Source organism: Lygodium microphyllum, chromosome 13 (genome assembly GCF_053477565.2).
Source record: "Lygodium microphyllum isolate KBCC chromosome 13, Lygodium_microphyllum_v1.1.10, whole genome shotgun sequence".
NCBI classification, from domain to species: Eukaryota; Viridiplantae; Streptophyta; class Polypodiopsida; order Schizaeales; family Lygodiaceae; genus Lygodium; species Lygodium microphyllum.
Window position 1 is genome coordinate 122,892,908 of NC_141147.1, and position 21,071 is coordinate 122,913,978.

Genomic DNA, 21,071 nt, shown 5'->3' on the forward strand with positions numbered 1-21,071 from the left:
ACTAGGTTGAGCCTCTTAGCTCAATAAAGTTTTCACAATTCATGCCTCAAGTTTACAACTATATAATTGTGAATGTACTAAATAAGAGAAGGCGATGGACTATCCATACATTGGAACCAATCATATGCTCCACAAAATTCATAGCCCAAAGTAATGAAAATTCACTCTATCACTCGAAATATGTCCTCCCATAAGGTAAAGTTGTACTAGGATCCCACTTAGTAAACTAGGGGAAATATCTCTTAGAAGGAACATAACTCCTCCCATGTAAAAACTAGGAAGAATAAGAATATGGATTTTTAAAATGGTTATTCTTTTCTTAATTTTCCGTTTTGAGTTGTACACTACTAAAATAGCTTACAATAACAATCATTTACTAGCCAACTTTCAATTTTCTTTCTTAAACATAGCCTTGCAAGTAATCCTTTTACATTGATGGAATATTTATTTATTACTTTTTGAGTATAATTTAATCGCTCTAGTGTTCTACAAAAAAAATTCGTTACAATATATCATAATTTTTTATCATGGTTTAGGAATTAGGAGTTCTCCATTCCATGATCCATAATTACTTGGATGGAATACAATGACCCAATACGCTTGCTTGCATCATTCCTTTTTTTTTAAAAAATCATGTTTCCTTCTTATTGATTGTGAACGTTTTTCTTGTCTTCCATTGCTCCAAAAATGATCCTTTTTGTTCTTGATATTTTTTAGGGCTTTATTTATTTGCAGGATAAAAGGTTGTGTGAGAGAGAGGGAGGGCGAGTGAGAGAATGTGTGTGTGTGAGTGAGCGATCGAGTGGGAGAACCTCTTCTCTCCCTTCATCTTGTTCCCCTTCTTTTCTGTTATGTTCTCTTGGCTTGGGGCCCAATGGGTGCTTAAGGCTCGAAGAGAAAGTAGCAAAGTAGCTATGTGTGTGTGTGTGTGTGTGTGTGTGTGTTGGGGGGGGGGGGGGGGGGGGGGGGAGGCAACAAGTTGGGAGAAGCTCTTTTATACCTTCTTCTTCTTCCCCTTCTTCTCTACCCTCTTCTCTTAGCTTGAAGTAATGGCTACTTACTTTTTGAAGATGGAGTAGCAATGAGCTTGAAGATCAATTGTGAGGCCACAAACATTTTCTATTCCATTTGGACTACAATTGTAAAGGAGGTAGGCTTATTGAGGATACTACAAACTCATGAGCTTCTTTACTTTCTCACTTCCATGGGATTGAGAGCAGATAGTATAGATAGTTTGGAGCTAAAGTACGAACTAGCTATCTAAGAGATAGCTTGAACTATAGGAATGTTGAAACTCTTGAAAGCTTAAAGGTTTGCCAATGTCCCATTGTCAAGCATGAGCAAGACATATGTCAATGATATAGTCATCTCTACAAGTGCAAAATATAATTACTTAGTTCTATTAGATCTAATAATATAGTCATTTTAAATATGCAAATTCTCTTGTCATAGATAGAAATGAATATAGGTAAGGCAAACAGCCAAGATAAGGGATGTCTCATGCTAAAACTATCCAAATAAAATATGGACTTAGAACCAATAAAAAAAGATTAGCATAACGAACAAGCACAACATTACCAAAAATGATGCAAAAGATGACATAGAGATTGCCATTCTTAGGTCCAATATTTCTAACTCTTAGATGGCTTGGTCAAATAGTTTTCATTTCACTAGTCTAATGATGTTGGGTCCCTTATAAGCTTGAAGTCATGCAAACTTGGCAAGCTAGATAACTTTCCACATCAACATCAAGATCCTTCCTTTACTTATTTCCCCTTAATAGACTACAAGACTTTGTAGCCTTTTTCTACAAGAAAGAGCACCCAAATTTAAGCTTACTGTAAACATTTTAATTGACTTTTGATCATCAATGCCATATGTTTCATCCAAGTGGGTCCCTAAGAAGTCATGGTTGTTTGTTAATTTCACACAAATGAAAAGCTAGGTTTAATAATGAAAACACAGTTGTATACACCTACAATCTTGTCGAACATGTCATCTTTTTTACACATAGTCCATTTATCTATGTAAAGATGTCCTCGTAGAAATCAATGGCATAATTGGGGTGCCTCAAACTTACCTCCCTTTCTTGTTGGATAAGACTAGTTACAATCAAGTTCACCAAGAATCGAGGCCTAATTTCTTGGATAAGAAAAACACATAAAGAGAAAAGTAATGAGTAGTTAGAACGCACTCCATATTTTTATTGGAAGCCAAGCTACATCACAGGTTACAAGACATCGTTCCTAGCACAATACTACACTTTATGTGAAAGCAAGTCATTGTCTATTCTAATATAGTTGCAAATTGAAAATAGAGCTATTCAGCCTTTGCTACTTCTTTAATCCATATACATGATTGAAGAGTAACATGACAAATCTACATTTAAATCAAAATTAAACAATTGCTTTGGAGATTACACAAATTTTCTCGAAGTTCACAATGTTGTCTTTCTTACCACACTTTAGGGAAGTCCCTATCCGTGTTTTATAAAGGGAATCTTTATATTGTGGAAGGTGCCTTGTAAACTTCAAAGCTTTGATTAAAATGATAGAATGGTTGGTAAGAAGTTTGGAGCTATGTAAAGGCTCACAATACGAAATGTTCATATTGGCTATGCCTCTTAAAGTATAATCAAAGCATGTTTACTTGATTCTAACCTCTTGTTTGCATAGATAAAAATTGGTGATGGTGAATGAGAGAAAGGAGCAATATCAAAACCACTTTTCTACTAGTGGTCAAACAACCATGAGATCATATAAACTTCAAGCCTTTGTTTACTTCTATCTAGTAAACATCACTAAACTAAAGCCATTCTAAGATTGAATATACAGTATGTAGTGAAAATTCATGCGATCATGCTTAGCATAAAAGAAGGTTTCTTTCATTTAGGTAGTTTCATTTCTTGGAAAATCCAAAAGTTACCAAGCATATCTAGGTTGCCTTGTAAAAATGTGAAAAAGCTAACATATCCTCCATAGATACACACAAATAAAACTAAAATCATAGAAAGTAATGTTTTTGGAGAATGTTGAGAAAACCACAACAGCGAGTAAGTGAACATTACATGCATAGCTTAAGCCATCCTTATCTAACATTTTGAACCAAAATAAATGGTATTCAAATTTGGGACTTTGGCTTAAGTCATTATGTCTATCTTGATAGTAATAAAAGCCATATATAGATCATGTCGGTCCCCTCCAATACATAGGATAAATATAAGCCAACTTTTCTAAATTGGAAATATATGTTTAGTTGAAAACCTTGCAAGATTGTAAAGTGGAACTCGATTTAGATTACAAATTTTCTTCATAAGACTTCTTGCATGATGTCCTTGGGTTGCAAATTTGTGCAAGCCCAAGCAATACTAAGTAAAGCATTAAGCATACAAGGTTATACTAAAATTGAATTTTTGGAATTTGTAGCAATAATGAGTTGGTAGTTGAAGTTTGTTTTCCCCATAAAATTGCTTGGTGAGCATAATGTTATTGACATCCAGGTTGGGTATGTATCAAGGAAAAAGTTAAAGCAAAAAAGGGAGCTCGAATTTCCAAGAAAAGTATATGTAGAAGTGAAAGCTCAAGCAAGGTGATAGCCTTTGAGAAACTTGTATGCAAACAAGTTAGTGTCGGTGGGTAAGGATATCTCACTCACACACACACACACACACACACATCAAAGAGAGGTAAGGAAGAATAGCACATTTCTTGTGTTCCTTATGTGCCCTTTTATAATGTCAATAAGTTTGATACATAAATGATAATGACAAAAGAGACAACACTTTCTTGCTCTAAATGGACCTTTTCATTGAATGTGATAGGATACAAACACCTCTCTCTCTCTCTCTCTCTCTCTCTCTCTCTCTCTCTCTCTCTCTCTCTCTCTCTCTCTCTCTCTCTCTCTCTATATATATATATATATATATATATATATATATATATATATATATATATATATATATATATATATATATATATATATATATATATATATATATATATATGTATATATGCTAACTTTTGCATTTCTAAACTAATGGATCCCAAAGGTGTCTCACTTTTATCACATGGTAGAGCGGAGGCTACTCTATGCTCACATAAAAGTGTGAATTAACGTGCTTTTACTTGTAGGAATTCTAAAAAACTACTCATAAGCAATCATTAAATCACTAAATTATAAGCTAGGCATCTTATAAGAAATTTGTGTAGAAATTTGACTACTTTATTTAGCAATCTTTGCTTAAGGTAAGAACTAAGGGCCAAATTGTATGGTAAGAAATATAGATAAGGTGGGATAAGTGTTTAGTGTATAGACATTAAACTTTAAATCATGGCAAAATCTTTCTTTTTGATTGTGTTATTGTAGAAAGTATTTTACAACTTACCTTATTGGAAATGTATTTGGAAGTGAGTGTGTGAGAAAGATCAAGGTAGACGACCCTTTCAAGGAGGTAGCTCCGTGGTGATTTGCCCGTTACAAGTGAGAGGCAAACTGTCTCTCCAAAGAGTAGTAAACAAGAGTTGTGTGCTAAAGCGTTGCCCTATGCTACTTTTTCTTTTCTTCTACTATTAATCTTGATGATTGGTAAGGAAAAGAGTTGCGCTCTTTAAGAGAGAATAGGAAAAAACCTAACACAATGATAGTTAAGTAGGAGTAATTTTCCCCTCAAGAACAATCTGTATCCCCAATGCTAATAAATTAAAATCATGATATCACAACATTTGGGGAAAAATAACAGATTTGCTTCATCCTAGAACAATGTTCACAAACTATTGAGGTTAACGAAAAATGAATTATAAACTTTTCCAAAAAAACCTTTGAAATGCAATGAAGAAGTTGTGAGTTAAAGGTTTTTGTATCTACTGTCAAAAATGTTCACAAAGGTTTTCATATTGGCTATCACAAATGTTTTTTTGTGAACACTAGCAAGACAAAGGTTTTCTCAATCTATGATGAAAAACACTTGCTGGGAACACGGTCATGTTTGCTTTTATGGTATAACTAAAAGTTTTATAAAGCCCAAAGGTTTAAGAAGCCTTTCACACATGACTCGATTTGATAGTCAAGCAAAAATTCCAAAATTCATGATGTTTTTGCATGATAGTTAAGCAAAATTTCGAAACTCACCATCAAGAATTGCAACTACACAAGAAATGCAAAAGTTATTAGAAGAAGTAGGCTTCGTTTGGGTGGGCGAATCTATGCGGCTACAGTAGCACTAAATGTTCGAGGTGAAGTTTTATTCTAACATGAGAGCTTCTAAGCACATCAAAACCTTCTTCTTTGAATTTCGAAAGTCTTTTTACACTTGGAGGTAATGACCTTTTTTTTATATCTATGTTCTTTCTCTTTCTTAATATAAAAAGTAGAATGCAATATTTTTAACTTTAAACATAGGTTTTAGGTGTCTAAAATCAAATGTGATTTAACAATTCATTTTACATTAAACCTCGGTTTTTTTCATTTTTGTTTTGTGAATAAATTGCAGGATTACATTTTGAATTTGAGAAGGAGAACCTGCTCGCTTTTAAATAAAAGGGGGGGAAAAAAAATTTACGCACTTACTTTCAACGTGTTCTTTCTGGCCGGATGGTCGTCGTCGATTTGCTGTTGTCGAGCTGGCAAGCCAGCTGGCCCCACTTATTGCATCACCATCCCCATGGTGGGCCCACCCAGACACATGCCTGCTCGACACGTGTCCTCGACCAAAGGCTCACCGTCAACGGATGAAGTGGATGCCCACACTTTATAGCGCTCGTTATTTTTAATTAAAAAATTTTGTATTAGAAACAATTGTTTTTTAAATAAAAAGACGTGTGAGCAGCCCCCTTTTTAGGGGCCCGTCACACGCTCCCTTCCTTACCACTAGTAGAGCCTACTTTTGAAGGGTTGCTTTCAAGATACTTTTGACAAACCTTTGAGAGAGAATTTTAAGAGGTAAATTTCCTATATTTGAAGGTCTTCATACTAACATCATTCAAATTTTGAAGGTTTCTCACCTTTTAATTTCAGTTTTAGAGGTAAATCTAAAAATTTAAAGTGAGATCACACTGATTCTAGGTTTTCTATGAGCACTAGCTACCTTCTCGTAGAATCGACAAGGGGAAGCTTGAGACATTCTTGGTTGTCCTATGCTATAGTGAAGAATTTGCAAAATACTTTTTAAGCATATACATTCTAAAAATTAAAATGCTTTTGAATTACATTGCAATTTTCTCCTTTTTTCGTATCTTGTTAGGTTCTAGAAATATCTCATTAATAGTGTGGCTTTTTAAATCTTGTAATGTTTTTGGTTCATTTACGTTTCACTTACACAACACTAGCACCACCCCCCCCCCCCCCCCCCCCCCCCCCTAAAAAATATGTAAAATGAGAACTTTGCTATACATGACAAAAGCATGTTCTCCCTAACAAAGAGCGAGGTACAGTCGCATTGGTTAAGGCTCTTTACTCTTATCATATTGGCAAGGATTAAAGCCTCATAATTTGCAAAGTGCACTTGTTGAGTGTGTCTATGGATTTTTCACCATGGGTGTGGCTTCTCTCCACCCTAAATATTCAACAACCCGGCAAACACAATGTAAATCATAGGCTTCCAAATTGTTGCACACCCCTTCATTTCGTCTTTGTTGTCCATGAACACACCTAGAGTGTAACCGCCACAAAGTCTCTCTTCCTTATTGGATGATATGAAGCAAGCAGGAAACTAAAATCCCCATTATGCCCCACATCTAGTGGTTGCATGCTCTTTCTTTCAATAATCGAGTTTGTTTTATTGTGATTTGGATGTTATTCCAACCTTGCTAAATGATCTAATACTCATGCTAGATGTCTATAGCTAGTACCATCTATTGATCATGCGGTCCTATCCATGCTACTGCAATATATGCCTCAATTCATAACACATGTAGTTGGTTGGATGCTCATGCTAGAGAATGGTGAATATCATATAAGTAGAAATTTCAAGATTACAACAAGCACATGCATGATTTCTATGTAAATGGCAATATAAAAGTCACCAAAGAAATCAAACATGGCAAAGTATGATGTAGCCAAAAGCTTCTTAATTTTGTGCACAATAAATGTTTATAAGCAATGGGTCATCAAAGTTGCTATAGAAAATGATGACAAGGATATCAACAGGGATGTGGCTTTCTAAGTCAGGGGTATCATAAGATGCTTAATAGATTGTCAAGGTAAGAGCATACTCCATAGGGTTAGTTACTATGAATAACTTTCACTTGGATGGGATGGGTTTGAATCCTTAATTAGAGATGCATAAGATCTTTAAAGTAATGTTTCTTGTTTTATTCAACCAAAACAAAGTTAACCAACATTATAACTATTTTATAGAGAGCATTAATAGAGATAATAATGCATAACAAGTAGACATTGACAATTGGGGCATCTCTTTCGGATATGGCCTATCTCATCGCACTCATGACACTTCTTTCCTTGGTCTTTTGAGTCATCATAGTCTTGGTTGGCACTCTCTAAGAGTAGCTATCTACAAAAAATTAATCTCCATCAAGCCCGATTAAAGCTTTGGCTCGTATGAGAGTGTCTTGCAAGTTAGTTGGTCTTAGGGACTCTAGATGAGTGTGCTTAGTCACCTACATTTACTTGTACTTACTACCTGCACACATGTACACTACAAGTGGTAGGTGCCCATCATTGTCGCTTTATTCTTTATTCTTTACATGATAATAGAATAAGGGAAGGCATGTCACACATTGTGACTGTTGGAGTTTCTACATATCATCTTGCTCTCTCTTGCTTGAACCTTCATAGCTCTTGCATCCACCTGTACTTCCACTCATGCTTCACCTTACAACTGGTATCAGAGCGGTGTTCGATGTTCATGGGAGCTCGTACTTGGAGTGAGGAATGCAAGGAGTAAAGCTTTTTCATGAGGTTAACAATTCAAACTTCTTCTCCGACATTGATGATTGTTGTCCACACATTGATAGAGGTACTATTCTCATAGCCGAAATCTAGATGTGAGTCGCTTGAGCCATTGATGCTCCATTTGGGGTTGTAATAGCCTATTTTGGCATTGATTTGAGTAGCTATTAGTGGCTAGAAATGATACAAAACTGATTGGTTTTAGATGCTCTTAAATATGTTTTGGATGCTCAAAGAGATTAAGAAATATTGAAGCCTTTCAAAAGAAGAAAAATTAACATTCTCTTCTATTTTCTTTCTCTCAACTATATGCAAGAAAATGAGAAAGTAAAATGCATTTCAAGAATTCAGTTTGGAGTCATTCTATCTATTTTTGAGTGGATAATAGAGCATGCTGCAAAAGTTGTGGACATCTATGATAGCTTGACAATACTTTCGTATTTTGGCCATAACTTTTACATATGACATCCGATTGAGGTGTTCTATAGCTCAAAACAAAAAGCACAACAAGACTACAAGTTCGAGCAATCACATAGTTGATTTTTGTGCAATTTTGGATTTTCTATTTTATACAAAACGTAATAGTTTTAGTTTGGATAGCAAGCATTCATAATTAATGTTTATCTATTGAATGCCTGCATGCTATTCGAGTATATTACATGGTTATCTTGGTGCTTGGCATTGTTATTTATGCCCAATTATGCTTGTTTTGAGCTCTTTATCTTGGATTTGAGCTCAATTGGTTGCATTTGGCAATGGTTATTTGCTTCAGTGATTTTCACTTGCAGGCTTAGAGCCTTATTGAATATATATGCTCATGGATGTATTCATGATGTATTTTGGACATTCGAATACTGCTAGCTCTATGCATTAAGCTTCCTTTACTACTTTGGATACTCTTGATTTGTTCTTGTGGAAGTACTTAGAACTTTCTTGACAAAGCTTGGTTCATTTGAGTTAGTGGTGACAGACTCTCTTATGCTTTATTGGTTTATGCATATACTGTCACTATAGAGGTTCATGACTATGGGCTGATTTTCTTTTGATTTGGACACCTTGGATCTCTTATTATCAATGGGTTGTTAGTAGTGGATGCATGCTTAATATGTTTTGTGGTATGCATCTATGTACTTGACACCTTGGTTTTTTTTATAGTCTTTGGTACTCGATGGTTTACGCTTTGTATTTACACGACTAGTTTTGCATTGTACATCTAGGTTGCTACTCATATGTCCCTAGTAGTGGGAGCTTATTCTTTTGTATGTTTACTTATAGTTACATATTTATTTACTGTATTTTTATGGAAACCATACTCTCAATGTTGACTTCTTGATTCAAGGGCTTCATTTCATGTTACCTTGCATTGCCATTGGTTTTATACCTATCATACTATCATAGGTTTGATTATACTAGGAGATAGCACTACATTGGATGTTATTGGCATTGGTGATATGGGATTGCAATTTGGTATTGGTGCTCCATTTGTGCTTCATGATGTACATCCTATCCTAGGTTTTACTAAAAGCCTTATCTCCACTAAAGAGTTGGATGATGATAAGTACCATATCTCTTTTGGTGATTCTACATGGAAGATTACTCGCGGTAATCTTACTTTTGCCAAAGGTGCCAACGTTGGTAGTATGCACTCCTTGCTTGTATCTAGCTCTATTGGTCATGTTTTGGTATATTTCCCTTAAGGGAGTGAAGGTACTCGCTCGTTTGCAGTCTTTGCTGCCTCTTGACTAGGCATGCACACTCATAACTCACATAAAAAGCTTGGTTCTACGCGCATGGGTGAGATGTTGATTCTTATGCATTCAAATGCTTATGGTCCCATGCCCTGTCATCACTAGGTGGTACTAAGCACTTTGAGACGTTTATTGATGATTACTTGCATAAAGTTTAGGCCTATACTACTAAGCAAAAGTCAAAGATGCTAGCTATATTTTAGCACTTTTTTAATATGGTTGAGAACCAATTTGAACATGGTATCAGAGCACCCATAAGACTGGGCTCTGTGGAGTAGAGCATTGCAAAAGATGACTTCAAGACTGACCTGAAGGGCTGGAAAAAGAAGAGGACTGACTGTCATTTTTACCATTTGGTCACACAGAGGTATGCATTGTTGAAGGAGACTAGCCATTGATAAAGAGGTTGTTGGTGACCCTGCTGGAGCATTTGAAAGGCCTTATTGAGCCTATGCAAGCCTTGTATAGGCTCATATTAGTCATTGTGTATAGCAGCAACCCCTGCTCATTCTGCGTGAACTGCGCCTGTAGGGCAGATTGGACTGCAACGTGTGAAACATCAAATGGGGCACATGAACAAGACCCATAAAGCATGAATGCTCACTCTTGAAGGTACTTGAAGAGTACAAGAAGTAAATGCTTGTGTGGGAGCTCTATTATGAGCTGGAGTAATCAGACACCGACCTGTAATCAGTTCTGAACTGCTGAGAAAATGAATGGACAGCATGCATTCGGTCATTATTGACATACAGGAGCTTTGTGTTACACTCAAAAAGGCATCATTAAAGCACAAGAATGTGTCAAAGCATGTATACATTGGATCTAATGTCTTGGAGCTGAGATTTTTTGCTCACAATACTCAGATATGAAAGCCATTGACATGCTAGAAATTGTCATTAAATAGTGGACAACAAGCATCACTTTCCACTGAAGCATTACATGCTACCTTGGGCACCTATCATCTACATGAGGTGACATATGCATGCTGAGTTCTTAGAGGATCAAAGAGAGATTTGGATATTACTGAATGCTGAAGTTTTGGAGCTGAAGCAAATGCAAGTTCATCTTCTTGGCTGAATATAGACTGTAAATGCAATGTATGACTTGGCTCATTGAAGGCAGGAAGCCTAGAGTTACCCGCATAGTCATGTATTGACTCTGTCACACCGGAACAAATGTATGACATGATTTGAAGACATTTTGGAGCTGCTTAAATCTTGTTATGCTGATTTTTGGTTGACTACAACCTGCAACCAAATTAGTTGACACTTGTACTTGCTGGTTATGCACTGTTTTGTGCTTCTATACCTATGTATGGCTTGACACATGTACTAGTAGCTATCTGGGAAGTTCTGAGACATGTATGACATGTATGCATGTTGTTTTTGGACTTGAAATTGTTGCTAGTTATACACAGTCTACAGTTTTCAAACTGCATCTTTGGTCCCTGGCAGTGAGGTTGCAAGAGTTTAAACTGAAGCAAATACATAGCATATGTATTGACTGTTTTACCTACGGGTTAGACAATTTGTTTTGGGACCTTTTTGGGTTATCAGTGGGCTGAAATACCCTGGTTTTTTACTGCAATTAGTTGCAGAAAACTATCATAAACTGTTGTGGACTGAAATTGGTCAGTCATACTTATTGGTTTGCAGGTAGTTAAACATCAGACAGTCTATTGCATCATGGCTAATGCACATGGGACTGATAATATCACTCATATAGTTGGAGAGAAGTTAGACAACAAGAACTTTGCATTATGGAAATTTAGAATGAAGAACTTTCTAGTTGGCAGGGGTTATTGGGATCTATTTACAGGAGATGAGGCTACTCCTGAGTTGCCTGCAACGAATCCAACTAATGAACAGAAAAGATTTCATAGGCTATGGAATGAGAGAGCATGCAAGGTGCTGCATTGGTTTTCTCTATGTATATATGATGCTATGGTAATTCAAATCACTGGATGCGAGACTCCCAAGGATTCTTGGGACATATTGATGAAAAATTATGGGAACCATGACACATGCACGAAAGATCCAGTTGAAACAGCAGTTCAACAACATGTTTAGGAATGGCAGGAGCATCCAGGTGTATACCACAGAGATTAAGACCATAGTTGATCAACTTGCTACCATTGGCTCAAGTGTATCAGAAGATGATATGATTGATGTTGCCTTGAATGGATTAGGGAAAGAGTACAAAGCTTTTGACACATCCAATTCTACTAGAGAAGAGCCCCCTACCTGGGAAGAGCTAGTTGCTTTGTTGCTGCATGAGGAGGTCAAACTTGGTTTAAATACAGGTTCCAGTGTATCTCAGAGTAGAGACACTATGTTATACTCTAGCCAGTGTGGCAGAGGATTTAGAGGTCGTGGTTCATTTCGAGGACGTGGTGACACTCGTAATGCTTATGGACAGCAGCAGCAGCAGGATAATTGGCATAGTGCAAATACACAAGGCCAGTGTGGATCTGGCGGGTTTAGAGGCAGGGGGAGATCACCCCGAGGTAGAGGTGGTGGATCTAGTTCATGGCAGTCATCTGATCAGTCCAACAGGGACAAGGATTGCCATTATTGTGGCAGGTATGGGCATATTGCAAAGGATTGCTACAAGAAGCAAGGAGATATGAAGGCAAAGGGCAGACAACATGGGCACTATGCATCTTCTAGTGGTGCTCGTGATGAGCAAGTTGATAGACTCTTTGCCATGCAGCATGTATCCAAAAATGCATCGAGACATAATAGAGACGATAGATGGCACATTGACTCTGGAGCATCAAACCACATGACACCGCATGGAGAGTGGTTTGATGAGATGGTTGCAGGTACACATGGTCATGTTTGTACTGGGGATGACACCCAACATGACATAAAGCATAAAGGGATTGTTCCTCTCATGATGCCCGATGGCAAGAAGAAAGGCCTGCATGATGTATTACATGTATCGACCATAACAAAGACTTTTGTCTGTGGGTCAAATGGTAGAACAGAATCTGCAAGTGAGATTTAACAAAGATGGATGTTTCATTGAGGAGTATGGAAATGGCTGCAAGTTAATTGCCAAGGGCAGAAGGGATGGCAGGATGTTTACATTGGATGCGACCATTCCGGGACTTAAGGCAGCCATGTTTACTCATGATGAGAGTGCCATTCAGGATGTAGAGATTTGGCATAAGCGAATTGGAAATGTCAATGTACAAAAACTGAAATCTATGCAGCAGAAGGAAGTAGTACTTGGATTACCTAAATTCAAGTATAATGACTTTGGTCATGTATGCCCTGCATGTCCGTTTGGGAAGCAGGCATGGTTTCCTTTCATGAGACATGTAAAAAACAGCACTAGGCCTTTACAGTTGGTGCACTCTGATGTCTGGGGTCCTTCACATAATGCTTCGTTTGGAGGTGCATGGTATTATGTCTCGTTTATTGATGATTTCAACAGGTACACTTGGCTTTATGTTTTGAAGCATAAAGATGATGTGTTTGATGCATTCAAAGACTTCAAGAAGCATGCAGAAAATGAGTTGGTGGGCTGCTACATATCCTATTTGAGATCAGATGGAGGAGGTGAATATGTCTCTAATTACTTTGACAGGTATCTTGCTAAATATGGGATTAGAAGACAGCTTACTTGCAACTATACACTGCAGCAAAACGATGTTGCAAAGAGGAAAAACAAGGTCCTGATGGAATCAGCTAGAGCTATGCTGAATGAGAAATGTCTACCAAATGGTTATTGGGCTGAAGCAGTGATAACTATTGTCTATGTACTGAATCGAACCCCTACAACAGGGATTCATGATGTCACTCCATATGAGAGGCTGTATGGTCATAAACCTGATATTTGGCACTTGAAGGTATTTGGCAGCATTGCATATGTGTATATACCAGATGAAAAGAGGAAGAAATTGGATCCTAAGGCAGTGAAGAGTGTGTTTGTGGGATATTCACAGGAACGGAAAGCTTATAAGTGTTATGTACCTTCTACGCATGAGACACTCATAAGCAAAGATGTGGTATTTGATGAGTTAGCATCCTGGTATGGGAATCCTGTTGCAGTGCCTACTGATGGCTCACCCAGTATGAGTCATGCTGAAAATACTCCTACAGAGAGTACTTCCATGAGTGGTCCAATAGGTGATGTATCATCTACAGTGAGTCCTTGGACAGGACGATTGCGTAGTCACACTACTGCATCCACTGACACGGATATGTCAGTGAGGGGGAGAACAGATAAGGGAAAAGAAAAGTCTTTTGAAGATGTAACAGGTCCACTCACTACAGGTTATGAGTCATCTAGCAGTGACAGCTTAGACAGTGAATTGGAATTCCATCTGTTATGACGCCAGGTGCTAGGCAGAGTCGTTATGTGCCGCCTCATGAGAGGCAAGCTCATAATGAGCCACAGCTCAAGAGATCAGAGAGGGTCAGATGACCTGTTGATAGATACACTTACACTGGATATTCAGCCCGTCATTATGCTTATATGACGAAAGTAACAGGTTTTAGAGAACCAAGTAAGTTTGATGAGGCAGTTGCAGATGAGGATTGGCGTGCTGCTATGGATGAGGAATATTCAGCTTTGGCTGAAAATAGCACATGGGATTTGGTATAGTTGCCTGAGGGCAAAACACCTATTGGCTGCAAGTGGGTGTATAAGGTAAAATGTAAATCAAATGGATCATTGGAAAGATACAAGGCCAGGCTAGTTGCAAAAGGGTATGCGCAACAGTATGGTCTTGATTATGAGGAGACTTTCAACCCTGTAGCAAGATGGCTACAGTTAGAACTGTGATTGCTTTGGCAGTAGCTAGAGGTTGGAAACTATGACAGATGGACGTAAAGAATGCCTTTCTGAATGGAGAGTCACAGGAAGAGGTTTACATGGAATAGCCTGAAGGCTATGTGCATCCAGAATTTCCAGCACATGTATGCCGGCTGAAAAAGGCATTATATGGGCTGAAATAGGCACCTAGAGCATGGAATGCTCACATCAACAGTTATTTGCAGCAACATGGTTTTCGATTGGGTGATGCTGATCATAGTTTGTTTGTGAAGAAGATAGATCGTGGTTATGTATTCTTAGTTGTCTATGTTGATGACTTAATCATTACAAGAGATGATGAAAGCGGGATTGCTGAAGTAAAGATATGTTTACAGATTGAGTTTAAGGTCAAGGACCTAGGAGAGCTGAAATATTTTTTGGGGATTGAGGTTGCCTCTACACCTCAAGGCATATGGCTGCTACAGAAGCAGTATGCTCAGGACATGTTACAGAAATATGGTATGGCCGATTGCAAGCCTATGGATATGCCTTTAGAGCAGAATGTCAAGCTGTAGATTGATGTTGGGACAGAGATTGAGAATGTTACCATGTACAGACAGATGGTAGGCAACTTGATCTATCTCACGATCACTAGACCTGACTTGAGTTATGCTGTGGGGCTGATCAGTCAGTTCATGCAAAAGCCTTGCAAACGACACTTGGATGCAATCAGGAGAATTCTGAGATATGTAAAGAGTACCATAGATCATGGGCTATTTTATGCATATGGGAAACCCCTTAACTTGATGGGGTATACTGATGCTGACTGGGCTGGTTGCACTTATGACAGGAGGTCAACCAGCGGCTATGCATTTGGATTGGATAGTAGCATGATCAGTTGGCAGAGTAATAAATAGCCTATAGTTGCATTGTCCAGTACAGAAGCAGAGTATTGTGGTGCAGCCTTAGCGGCCTGTGAAGCTATGTGGTTACAGAAGTTGTTGAATGACTTGGGAATACACTTGGACAACAAAGTAAGGCTGTACTGTGATAATTTAAGTAGTGTCATGTTAGCAAGTAATCCTATTTATCATGCGAGATTGAAACACATTGAGGTTCACTACCATTTCATCAGGGAAATGGTTTTAGCAGATCAAATTGACTTGGAGCATGTGAAGACTAAAGACTAGGCAGCAGACATCTTTACCAAATCACTTGGTAAAGATAAGTTCATTCACTTTAGACAACTACTTGGAGTGATGCAAATGGTTTGAGTTTTTGGTTTGAGTTTGAGGGGGAGTGTTAGAAATCAAGCTCCACCCGTCAGTTTGTCTTGGTGTGTAACCGACATCTGTGACAACTACTGTGTACAGCTGTCTCCATGTGACTACATTAAATAAGTCGGGTTAGTAGTTAGTTAGTGACTTGACTAGAGTTAGTTAGTCTAGTCAGTCTAGTTTACTTTACATTGTATTGTGTGGTTTAGTATTATTCTGCATAATAAAGAAAACACAATGAGAGCCTAAAGGCTCATGGATATGGAGTTTTCCATGTCTCTCTCACTCTCATCTTTGAACACTAACAATGGGGGTGAATACGTCTCCAGGCTTTCGAGTAGTTTTGTGATGAGAGAAATATTAAACATTAGTTGAGTGCCCCATACACCTACCCTAGAATGGTGTTGCAAAAAGTGCACGAATAGGACTATTCAAGAAAGATTCCTCATCTTAGTATGCTTAGTTAGGCAGGCAGGCTTACCATAGTACTTTTGAGCTAAGGTAGTTACTACTGCAATTCATTTGATTAATAGATCCCCATGTAGTGCTCTAAATGGTCAACTTGCTGAGGAGGTATGGTCTAGCAAACCTTTCTCATATGCTCATTTGAGAGTCTTTGGATGCAAGGCTTTTTACTATATTCCCAATGTCAAGCGCAATAAGTTGGATCCAAAGTCCGGTTAAATAAATCTCTCTTGAAAATGGTAATGCAAGTGAGATGGGCAACTGGATTTGGGATCCACATGTTGGTAAGGTTATTAGCAGCCACCATGATGTCATGTTTCATTAGGATAAGATACAAAAGCAACTTGAGCTAGTAGTTGAGATATGCAAGGTGATTTTTCAAGAAGAGCCTCCTATTACAATCCATGCCAGTCCTAGTTGGATAGCCTATTGAAGTAGTTGATGATGCAAAGGCCCAAGATCCACTTGTTGTGTAAGATCATGATGTTAGATAGAGAGGACATGCCATATAGGCCTTAGAGCCAATCTTGAGATGCTCCACTAGAGTCTCACATCCTCCTAATCACTTTGAGCCCTCTATACACTATGTCATGGTAATAGATGCTAGTGAGCCTCTCACTTATGAGGAGCCTATGCATAGAGGTGATAATCACTCTTGGGAGAGAGCCATGAAGTTTATGATTCATTGTATAAAAATTACACATGGGATTTGGTTCCTTTGCCTAATGGGAAACATGCATTGCTATGCAAAGTGGGTGTACAAGTTGAAAAGTACCCTTGCTCATCCTAAGTTGGCATATAAGGCCAAATAAGTTGTTAATGGTTTTAAGCAAGAGAAGGGAGGTGATTTTGATGAGATATTCTCTTCTATGGTCAAGATTACTACTCTACGCTTGGTGTTAGCCTTAATTGTATAGATGAATTTGGACTTGTATTAGATGGATGTGAAAATGGCTTTTCTTCATAAGGACTTGCATGAGGATATCTATATACAGTTCTTAAGAGCTTTGAGGAAAAGGGCAAGGAACACTTAGTGTGCAAGTTGAGGGAAGAGTCCATATGGACTTAAGCATGCACCTAGGGAATGGTATCATAAGTTTAATGTTTTATACATTAACAAGGTTACTCCCATAGTGATATGGATTCATGACTTTGCACAAAGAAGGCTTGTGATGATAACATTATCATTTTAGTGATATATTTGATGACATACCGATTGCTTGGAGTGCTCATGTTGTTTAGATACTTTGAAGACTCATCTCAAGAAGAGCTTTGAGATGATGGACATGGGGTATGTCTCTAATATATTTGGTATGCACATAACGTGCAATCACTCTTAAGGACTCCTCTACTTGTCTCACAGAAGGAGTACATTCATAAAGTACTTGAGTGGTTCCATATGCAAGATGGTAAGCCTATTGGTTGCCCATTACCTTCTCATGTAAATCTTAGTCAAGCACATTTTCCCTAGTCATATGATAAGAAAGAGTGAGACGGCTAAGATCCCATATGCATTCGTGGTGGACAGCTTGATGTATGCCATGATAGCCACCACTAGATCTAACATAGCATTTGCAGTGGGAGTTGTGGCTCATTATATGGAGACACTTGGAGGGCAATGTTGGGACACCATGAAGGGTATCATGAGATACCTTAAGGACATTGTAGATATGTGCATTTATTATGGTGGCTAGGATATTGGAGTCATGTACATGAAAATTCTTCTAAAACTTGTACTCCTAGCTAGAATGCTCTATGACTATCTTTGTCCTATCCTCCAATGCCCATTGATGTAGTAAGCACTTATTCGAAACCCTTCACTTATGTAAGCCCCTGTGATGATATCGCCTTGTTTAAATAGCATTGCTTGTTAAGGCATTCACTTGTATAATAGTATAGTGACATAGTGAATTGAGAGTGAAAATATACCTCTAAGGAGAGAAAGTGTAGTACTTGCTTTTTGAAATTAATGTAGTTCTAGGAAACAAAAGGACAATGCTCCATTACACTCCCAATGCACACTTGTTTGATACAAGTTACTTATTTCTCACATATATTGCATACAAGACTTTAGAACTATACCAAGTCAATATGCCATTTGATATGCGAATATTTTCAGAACATGCTTTTCCCTTGACCTATAAAAGTTGTCAAACTTAGGCTTGAAGCTTATATATGCACATTCTAGGGTAGAGACTTAGAATGTCATAAATTAACTTAGTAGGTTAGCTTGTATATAGATGGATGCTACTGGCTTCCACAAAGAAGAAGGATCTCAGTCCAAACATGTGATTAGTAATTGAAGCATTGTATGTTTGGGTTTAATGGATTGGATTATCCTCAATTATATCATGTTGTTGCTAATAGCTAATAGCACTTGAGCAAATATATTGCTAGTAATAACTTATCTATGAGGGGGAGGCTAATTTGGCAAAGTATTTGGTCCACACTCTTCAAAGGATTAGGATGATCACTCACTATGAAAAAAAGTGGTAACTGATCAAATAGTGAATTGGAACTTTGGGCCCATTAGAGGAGAACCAATAGAGATCAACCTTTTTAGTACAAAACTAGTGAGCAAGATTAGGATGACTCCAACAACTTTACATTTTGCTAAAAAGATGGCACTATTGGACATTTTCTACTATAATTTGTATTTTTTTGAGATAATATGAGAGGGTTTAGGGTAAGAGGGCCAATAACATATGGTTGTACAAGATGGTTTGCATCTCCTCTATATATGTGACAATATGTTTAAAGATTATGGCAAATTATGCTCTCATATGTCAACATGGAAATTGTCAAAAATGTGTTACTATTCTTAAGCATCATGGTGATGTTTCTATAGCTAATCAAGTTATAGATATGCCAACATGTTTACATTTCTCCTTATTGCAACAGAATGAAGTAAAGAAAATGAGCACATTAAATGAACCACATAACACATTTGTCAAAAGCATTGTCTTTTATTTTACACAGTTGCTTCTCTTACCCTAGGTTTACTGTCTATGATTGAGGTTTGTTGAGTGAGTGTGATGTCAAATTCAAGTTGGGATGGGGGTTTGAGTACAGAGTTTGCACTTGCCAACCTACAAATTTGAGAAGACAAGGTTTCTTTAACATGAAAGTGATGATTTACATAGATTGTTTGGAGTTTGATTGATAGTGATGGATTAGGGTTATTAGTAAGCTTAGATGGGATGGTTCATGAGCATGGCTAAGAAACCAATAAAAGAAAGATTTAGATTTTCACGTAGGCACTTTAGTTATAGAATGACAACATCTTAGAAAAAATTTAGCAACGAAACCTCGGAGTTGGATGAGTGTTTCTCTAAGGTGGTTGCAAGGATGGAATTGATCCCATTGAGCCCAACTAGTCAATATTTTAATCCTTAAGGAGACCCATTACACTTCTTGAATTGTTGGATTTAATTACTTGCATTAAACATTATGCAATCAAATTTGTACTTAGAAGTAACATAGAGCCTCCATGTGTGACAAGACTCTCCAAACCATGGGCATGCTCCTATCTTACTTCCAAATCACACTATAACTTTATTAGTTTGTATATGGTAACAATATTTTCTTGCAAATCAAGTCCTTTCAAACATTCAAATGTTTGTGAAAGCTATCTTGGGAATGTTACAATTACAAATGACACTTTAAAAACTCATAATCTGATTCTAATTCCTCCACGTGAACATGATGGGATCTTGCTATAAATTGGTTTAGAGTTACTTAATCGCATAAACTTGACCTTACTAAAAAGATTAACAATAAAATCGAAAAATAGTCTAGTCAAGATAGGTTGGAGATGGTGACTTTGATGACACCAATAGCACCCTTGCATAAGGTTTCAATTAACATGACGATAAAGGCTTGTCCAGGTTTAGCATGAAAGATAAGGTTGCAAAAGGTTATTATGACTGGACTTTTAGTACACATGTCATGACCTTGATGCTAATTGGACATTAATAGGCCCCTCCACCAACTATAGGTAATCATGTCCTTTGATAACATAGTCCCATCATCTCTAAAGGTGGGATTTTTTAATCATTTCAATTGTGGTATTCACATTCTTTCATTGTAAGTAAATAGTAAGAGCTCCTTGACTTATCAAATGGAATAGAAATTTACTATCATTTTAAATGATAGTTAACGTCTTTGAAGAACTAAAAGTACCATATGATAGTGATATTACAATGACCATAATAGTCTCCTCTTTACCTATAGAGTGATGTGATCTTATGGTCTCTTTCATAGTTCGATTTTCCCAACTATAAAATATATCTTATATCTTATATCTTATATCCTATATAAGATTACCTCCTTGTTTTAGGATCTTGGTGCCTCATTGTAAGGGAATTGTGACATGATTTGTTTTAGACCATCTTGGCCTATGGTGTGGATATGAAATATAACTATGTCCCAAGAAAGTGCAAATCTCAACCAATGCTCTACCATGAAGTAGTTTTGTAGGTTATTGGTTCCATAACCTTCTTACAAGAAAGGCTTGAATTCACATACACAAGTAGGATACTATGGGCATCCTTATATTATGAGTGTCCTTCATCATTTGATAGAATATTGAAAACTTTTGTGTTGAGAAATATTTTATGTAAGCCACCTTCTTACTTGTGAAACAAACATCCATATTATAAAAGCATGCAATTCCATATAAAACCTATAAAACGATAATACATTATGCTTGGGACAAAGCAATAGAATGCAAGTTTAGGTTGCTAGGTGATGGATGGAAAATAGTTACAGAATCTAGGCCTATGAAAAATTCCAATAAATAGTTGACATATCTCTTGCTAGTACACTACCTTGTTGCTTCAATCAAAATAGCATAGACCAAACAACCTCTATATAAACATATTTTGCATGCAAGTAAATTGCCACCATAAAT